Source organism: Meleagris gallopavo, chromosome 2 (genome assembly GCF_000146605.3).
Source record: "Meleagris gallopavo isolate NT-WF06-2002-E0010 breed Aviagen turkey brand Nicholas breeding stock chromosome 2, Turkey_5.1, whole genome shotgun sequence".
Taxonomy (NCBI): Eukaryota; Metazoa; Chordata; class Aves; order Galliformes; family Phasianidae; genus Meleagris; species Meleagris gallopavo.
In genome coordinates, this window is record NC_015012.2 from 6,425,138 (window position 1) to 6,433,640 (window position 8,503).

General features: G+C 43.1%; 1 long non-coding RNA gene across 3 annotated transcripts in view; it reads right to left on the reverse strand.

The window, feature by feature from the left end:
* LOC116216275 overlaps nucleotides 1-8,503 on the reverse strand; it is a 57,029-nt gene that overhangs the window by 17,942 nt on the left and 30,584 nt on the right. The window lies entirely within an intron of this gene.

The following is an 8,503-nucleotide window of genomic DNA, read 5'->3' on the forward strand; positions in this document are numbered from 1 at the left end:
TTTTCCTTCTATAGCAGAATTCATCTCTTTAACTGGACCAGCTCCTGCTTCCTGATTGAAATCGGCTATCACGGAGCAATTGCTTTTTATAATCGAGCTGCTTTTCCCCCATGCTTGGAATATAACATCTGAGAGGCAAAAATCTCCCTGTAGCGCTTCAGCAAGGCATTCCACTTTCCGTAGCCATACACACTTAACCCAACATGAAGCAAGTTAAATAATCATTAGCACAGTAACCCATCGCTATCAAAAACTTATTGGTCCTCTAAATTTTAAATTAATGGCCTGTCTTCCCATTCCCTGTGTGCATGTGTGTGTTTGTCTGCTTTTTGGACATAGTCATAGGCGTTTTATCAGCACATATTAGACAATTTGCATTATTGACGTTTCAACCTCTAAAATTAAAAACAACCAAAAAACAAAGCAAACAAGGACAACAAGCACAGAGGAGAATAGTTCCTGCTGAGTTGTTTCATCTGTAGGTCTCTGGTTCCTAACTAAGTTGTCCTAGTGTTAACTACCAGCCAATATTTGATAAACCAACTAAGAACTGTACTCTGTTCCTCTGCAACCAGGTTGCTATAGCTCAGAGAAATATCCTTGAGAAAGCATGAAAAAGAGGAGATAAAGCAAAAAGGAATTGACACACAACGCCTTGATAAAACTCTAGCAAAAGAGAGCTTGATAATTTATACTCACTTTATTTTCTTGAGAATTTAAATAAAACTATGGTGGGGTAATATTTTATATTCTTTTTTTTTCTTTTGAAGAATCTATTTTTATGCGTGAACTGTTAGATTTCTGGACCAAATCCCTTCTTTCTTTTTTATTTTCTTGAGTCCTGATGTAATTTCTAGTCATTTTAAGGCATTTACTTATCCAGAGAATGAAGGAGTATCAGCTGTGTTTCAATTAGAGAAGGAAAAAAGATAAAGACTTGGAACGTAACCTAAAAATGTGAAGTGACAGATTAGGATGAGAAATTTCATCTGTTGCTGTATAAATATTTTAATAAAAGTCTAAAATAATGTGTCTGCCTCCTGCTTTATAAAAGAGAGGGGATTATGAAGTGCAAATGATGCAGCTTAGATGTATATATCTGACTGGGAATTTTCACCATTAAGGAGTTCCTTCATGCCTCTCCTCTGGAATTCAGTTTTAGAGCCATTTCAGATTTCCCCCCCTAAAAAAAAAGTATAAATCTCATAAACATAAATAAAACATGATCAGCAAGTGGCTTCAATCACTAATATTTTTGCAAACTAACATTCGGCTGATGCAACTCGATTTTGTTTTGCATTGCATTAGTGTCACGGTGGCAATGACTGGCCTTTATTCACCGAGCATTTGAGTCAGCACTTTGAGACATTTTTCAAATTAGGTCATACTGCAAATTTGCAGCTGATACAAAGGTTGATTAAGAGAGCTCCGCAATTTTAAAGGGATGTCGTGTGAGGAGAATTAAGGTCCGCCTGATAGTTCCAGGAAATGTGAGGCCCCATAACTAGGTGGGAATAATGTATGGGCTATATGGGGAAATAACATATTTCCTCAGAGCGCTTGAAGTAATACTCATTTACAATTTAACAAAGTTCTCCCCTTGTTGTGGAATAATTGTGTTCCAGGACTCAAAAACAAGCTGTCAATGACAGCAGGGATGCAGCAACGTAAGACCCTTCCTCATTGCTCCTCTAATGTTGTGGGTGCAGACCTCCTGCCCTGCCTTGTTAAAGCCAGCCCCATCCCACAGTGATACCTGAGTGGATGGGGAAACCAAATCCAGGAATTAACTGAGCAGCCACCAGGAGAGAACACAGCCATGGCCACAGATCCAACCTGGGCACATCTTCCTGATGGGGGGAGCTGCTGGTTGCTGGAGGAGTTGGATAGCTGCATGGGAAGTGAGATGAGATGTCTCGCTGAAGGACCAGGTTTCTCAGGAGGCAAAACCCAAAACTAACAGTTTTGCGGCGCTGTGGGAATTCTATTTTTTGGTCTTTCATGGTGGGGAACAAAAACTCTTTCATATCAGTGAGCTCCTCTTAATGGAATATAAGTAGATAAGAGCCGCCTGCTAGCCCCATTTTGGTTTAACATCCTGGCCCAATAGACGAGGTACAAGGCCGCTATAAACAACAAGTTTACCTAGCACATCAGTTCTCGGGACAGGATACAAACAAGGAGGATTATGGCTGCGGCCATGCTGGAAGCAGCATTTAACCCTCCTGCCACCAAAACTCAAGTCCCCCAAGTTACCTTTCCTATGCTCAAGACTATTACGGTGATTTAAATGTCTAACAGCAGTGAAACAAAACATCAACAATCAAGGATTGGAGCCCAAAGAGAGATTTCTCGCGGCATGAACAGCCATGAAAGCCAGAGAAATGTTTCACATTCTCCTTTTGTATTTCCCCTCATTCCTTTGTAGCAGGGTCCCTGCACTTGTGTTTTGAACGTGGGCAGCCAGCTGCGTTTCATGTATTTGATCTCTCCATTCCCCATATGTTTCTGGATACAGTTACTTCCCCACAACCCTCTCTGACAGTACAGCACCTCAAATCCCTTGGAGTAGCAGAGCCTATTTTATTCCCAGTCACTTTCAATTTGCCTCCGGTGTTTTGCTGAAGGTTGGAGCCGAATGTGACTTCCAGGACCAAGCACAAGGATGGGGCAAGCAGCAGGATACAAAGAAGAAGCTGCTGGAGGTGGTGGATCACAGGAGGACTGGAATGGGAGCAGGAACTGCTTGCAGCCACCACTGAAATATTTCAATATTTCAAGCTGCTTTAGTTCCCTTAAACCTGTTCTGCTGGAAGAGGGGAAAATTGTCATTAAACCCAGAAATTAAAAGCAGTAAATGAGATTTAAAGGCATGAACAACAGCAGCCGAAGGTGGATGTCTGCTACAGCAGCCCAAATAACTCCTGCAGATAGCACTCACCCTGCAGAACCCAGCAGGAACAGCATAGAGGCATCTGCTGCTGCTCCTGGAGCCACTGCCCATCTCCAGTGCTCCAGGAGCTGGGCATCAAGCAAAGGAAAGAAATGAACTCCTTCCAGAGTGACTCAAACCAATCGTGGGAAAACAAATAGGGGGTTCCTTAAAAAATAAAATAAAATAAAAAAGGAAAAAAAAAATTTCCTACTGCCTTTTGTGTCTTTGTGGGGATGCTGAGAACATGATTCCAAGCTCTTTTGTTCTTCCCTAAGGGATGGAAAGCTGCTCTTAATACAAGAAAACAAAGCCCTCCACTGCCACTACCAACAAAAAAAGCCAAAGTGTTCACGAACACTTTGCTCCAGGCACTGTGGCAGTTAGGAAAAATCATTGCAACCATCACAAGACTTGGCAGCACCAGGGCCATGCCAAGAGTGCTCTTCCCCATTACTGTAAATCACAGGCCAAGCCCAGTTTGTTGCAAAACATCCAATTGTGGCTCTCCTTGAATGTGATAAATAAAAATGCCATCCCTCAGCGCACTTGACTAGCGTTTGTAGAACAGGGAGGAAAATTCACACTTCTGCACAGAGTGAATGATACACGCAGAGGAGCTTCCAGCAAACACGTATCTTTCTGTGCCTCCATTTTCATCCACACAACTGCTGTGGTGAGGCAACCACTTTTAGGCACTGTAGCGTTTGGAGACATGGAGCTTGTGGTGATTTTGGCTCAGGTTGTTGTGTTTTGATTTCTGCTAACAACATCCTCACTTGCACCAAAGCATGACGCGCAGAGGCAAAACAAAGCTGAAGTGGTCCCTGTGCAGGGGGGACAATGGGGCTGGTTGCAGAGAGCAACATTCACCTTTCACATTTCCTGCCTGGCCAAAAATAACCCACAGATAATCAGCCCAAAGCCTTCCACTTGCTTAGAGCCGCTCTCCTTCGTGCACTCAGAATCAGCTGAATATTTATGGGAGAAGTTCGAGGCCAGGCTGCCTCATCCTCCTTCCCAGCCCCGGTGGCGGCCAGCTGGCACTCCCTGCCGAGGAGGCCGCACGGATCCTCATGCACCAGCTGGCTATCAGGGACACCAGCAGCGAGGGGCCCACGGCCAACCCAGCCAGCCTGACCTCCTGAGTCACCCGATGGAAATAACAGCATGTCCTCACGTGCTGATATGGGGGTGAAATCCGTCATTTCTTCCCTTTTTTCTTCCCCGTGTCTTACCACCACCACCTTCACCGCCCACAGCCCTTTCAATGCCATGACTACTGCCATGCCACGTGAACCATAGCCTCACACACAAACCCATCCGCTGAGCAGCTGTACAGCAAGGCCTACATCTTAAGTGCTACATTACGTCTGCTAGCGAGTTCGAGCTTCAGATAACATGGGGAAGAGCCAAGTGTTTAGGGGCAGCCAGTTAGCCCCACCAGCTCCACTGAGCAGGTGAGAAAAAGCACCAATTAGCTAAATTTATTAATATGCTGCTTGCTTTTTTTTTTAGAGAGAGGATACAAATACATTATAGAGGTGAAACATGACTTCTGATGATCAAGCAAGCAGTGATTAAATAAGGTTAATCTTCATTTTATATGCTAATAGGATATTTATAATCTCAACTGCATATCCAATTTAGCTATTTTATTTTCTGTTGTTCAGAAAGTATTTCTTATTAGTGAAAGAGAATACCCCCATGTTCTCTGCAGATGCTATTTTAATTGGGCTCAAGTGCATTGTATATAATTAGTCCACTTCTCTAATATTTCATCTTTAATTACACGACGAACAATGTACTTAAATTTCAGAAGGGCTGCCAGTTTAATTTCTTCTTTAAAAAAAAATCAAAAACCATGCTAATTAATTGGTGACCCTTCCCATGGACAAACAATTCATATTGTAGTCCAGCCCTGGGGCTCTTGGAAGACTGCCTCTTCAGAAACCTGAACACCTCGTTTTGCCACACCACCTCTAATAAGGCATACATGAAAGCACCCACACCACCCACCTGGCTCAACTAGGACCACCATTAGAAGTCTCCTCCTAAGACAGGGTGGGACTTCAGCAGCCATTTTAGACAATACTGGCCATCAAGAATGAATAAGTGGATGTGGTTTTATCCCGCTCACCTAATCACCAGCATGATTGGCTTTGGAGTGGATAGAGATGCGGTGGATAGAGGAGCACTCCCATTCTCCATCACAGTGGGCCAGACAAAAGAAAAAGAAATAGCACTGAACATGGAGCCGGTGAATTTGTTGTGATCCTATCAGCAGGACTAAAGGTCAGGTCTTGTGCCCTCCTGAAAATGTCAGGACAAGGTGCTCTTTGGAGGCTGCAGAGCAAGCTGAACTTTCTCAGAGGTAAGAAGTGTAATGTAAAAGGCAACACATGGGGGAAACGTTTCCCTCTAAGATACCCACACTCATTTCATTGGCTGCATGCTATGCTATCAAACTTAGTGTCTTTCATGGAAAAGACAGGAGAGAAGCGTAGAGGTGCCTGTTTAGGGAAGAACCTCCTCCTTCTGCACCAAAACTCCCACAAAATGACAGGTTTTTTCAAGCAAAAAACATAGGGGGTATACATTTTTTTTTAACATACACAACCATACCTGGTTATGTTGAGTGTTCAGGATCTTTATCTTGTGCTCCTCAGACAACTATATTGCAAATGCTACTGCACAGCTTTGCTCAGGATTTCCTTCTGGAAGGCCAGCTCCTCCTCAGATATAGCCCAAATCCAGCCCAGTTAGTAGGGAAACCGCAGCCACGTTGAGGTTAGCTGTCACATTGCTGCCCCAGCAAGCTGCCATTACTGGTCATGTCCACCCTCTGTTATCCCATTGCAAGGCTTACAGTCAAAGGAGCCATGTTACTGCCAAAATCCAATGATTTATAAACACATAGAAAGGGGAATCCTCAAAAGAAACAGAGAACACGCAAGATTAATCTTCCTCCCATCACTTGTCTAAAAACAATGACAATCCAGAGAGAAAAAGTACTACCACCATGAAATACTCTTGCTAGGGAGGACAGAACCTGGTTTGTTTTTCTGGTTATTCTCATCCCTGAAGTTAGTCCTCCCCATGGGACGTGGAACTGGCAACCCAAGCTCACACAATAGCCAGCAAAGAGTCAGTGCCTTTAACACACTGAATAGAATGAAGGTGGTGGGCCACTCATAGCCAGCAGAAGACAGTGATGAGGAAGACATCAAGTCCCACTCCCCAGCACTAGAGATAAGTGTGAGGCCATAAAGATTTATAGAAACCAGAATCTGCAGAATACTCTGGGTTAAAACATTTTTCTCAAAGTGCTGCTCTTCAACCACCTTCTCCCTCTGAGGTCTCCTAGGATCTTGTTGTCCCTTCCAAAAGCAACCCTGCCAGGAGCCAGCACTTTGATTGCAGCTTTTTCTTTTTCCTGGGCCGTGTGAAAACCAAGCTACTATTTGGGGAAGGGTGGCTTTTATTTCCCCTCCCAAAAAACAGCCTGACCTCTTCCCATCTGCAGGGGAAAGCCAAATCGCTACCAATCTGGCTCCGACTTGAACTAGCTCCTTCTGCCCAGAAGTTTATTTTTCAAAACAAGCGTGCCTGCAACACACTGTTTATTTAAAACACAGTACAAATGCCAGTAACCCAACATTCGCAGGGAACAGCACCCGGAGGTCTCCCGCTTAGCGCTTTAGAGCTATTAAGTAAATCAGGGGAAAATTCCTCAGGAAATGATGGGGTTAGGCCTGATGGGCATCCCCGGGTGATTAAATGTAACTTAATGAGGTCACGGGTGACAGATTTGGGTGCAGAACTGTTTAAATTGCGTGCAAAAAAATAGATGTTCATAGCACACAGGGGACTGGAATCAAGGCTGGTTGCATTATTCTGTGCCACAAAAACATGCCAGAAAACAAGGCCTTTGTCCTGCTGAGTGCCAGTTCAAACGAGTGGAGATGGGGAACTGCAAAAATAATGGCAGGTATGAAGGAGAGACAAGACTGACTTGGCCAACACAAAGTCATAGATAAAAGGTAAAAAATTTCAGTGTGTTGGGATTATTTTTTAGCTCATTTTTTAATTCAGAAGTCAAGGGGGAAAAAAAAAAAAGTGATGATAAGGTTTCAGAGACCAGAAGGAATGGAAAAAATGTTAAATTCCAGCACACTTGAGTTTTTTTACATTCGTCCTTAAAAACTTACGCCATTGAGCAAACATTAGAGGGGCTCTCATCTAGGAGAGGTCTGGACAGTGTCATGAACCAAGGATGGCCCAGCAACACTTTGATTTCTTAGAGGTTAGAGAGGAGGATTTAAGCCACAAAGCCTTATTCCCACCCCTCCACCCCCCCACACCCACACCATGTATCTAATAGAAAATGGTTCCCTTGATCGAAGGAGCTAAATTCTGCTGTCATTCTGCAGGACTGCAGGATAATTACATTGACTTCATCTCAGCACTTCGTTTCTGCTGATACGTCTGTCAAGGACAGGAGAGGATGCATGGTCTCTCACTTTCTCAAGTAACCCTTCAACACCCATCCAAGAGGGGCTTCTTATACCCCACTACCAACGTACTACCATGGAAAGAGGATCCTGCCAGCCATCCCACCAGCTATAAGCCATTCTGTGGGGAGGGAAAAGGGAATTTTTGCCTTTGTTGTCCTTAGTTTGTGGTCCAGAAGGCTTTTCCATTGGGCTAGGTTGGCCAAGAATGACCCTCTGTTCCTTCCCAAAAAGTAAGTCGATGCCTATAGGTTTTTGTGTGTGGTCAACAATGATGCAATATATCCTCCCAGCTGGCAGTAGCCCCCCTACTCTATTTATTGTGCTATGTTATTAGTCATACAATTCACCTGGTAGAGAGTGACTTGCTTTCACTGTGAAGAATGAAGATTTTACCAGTTGACTATTTTTTTAAAAAAAAACTAGAACCCATATTAGTTGGAAAGGGAAAGGCCAAAGGGAAATTATTGCTATTTTAGACAGCAGCATAAATTTTCTTCCTATTTTTAACCTAGCTTTTAATTTAATAAGTTTTATGACCCTTATATTAAGTACATATGTTTTACAAGACATTGTGTCCCTTGAGTCACCCTGAATTTGCTCTACTATAGCAGAGTTAAATGAATGAATACTGTGTTTCTGATTTCAGCTCACCCCTTATTTGATCCTTATATAGTCAATAAACCCTCATAGAAGCATGGAGCAACTGAATTAAGCAGCGTGCCAACACTGTGTTTGTGAACTCTCTGTTAGTCTTTAAAAGGGAATTAGTAAACTGCTATTCTCTTATTCAGACCCTACTGCAGCACTGCCAGGTTTCATGTGCTGTTTATAAGAATTAAATGGGGATATGACCAATGCTTTTGAAAATATATCTCATCGGTACTATTTTCCATATGATAATTCAAAAGGAGGGTTGAGTTCTTCTTCGCACTCCTGTATCCCACCCCCAAAACTTTTTTTTTTACTGTTTGCTCTTTGGAAACTTAGGGGGAAAAAAAAACAAAAATAAAAGAACAAAAAACCAAAGAAGATTAATCAGGCCAGCACAGATTAT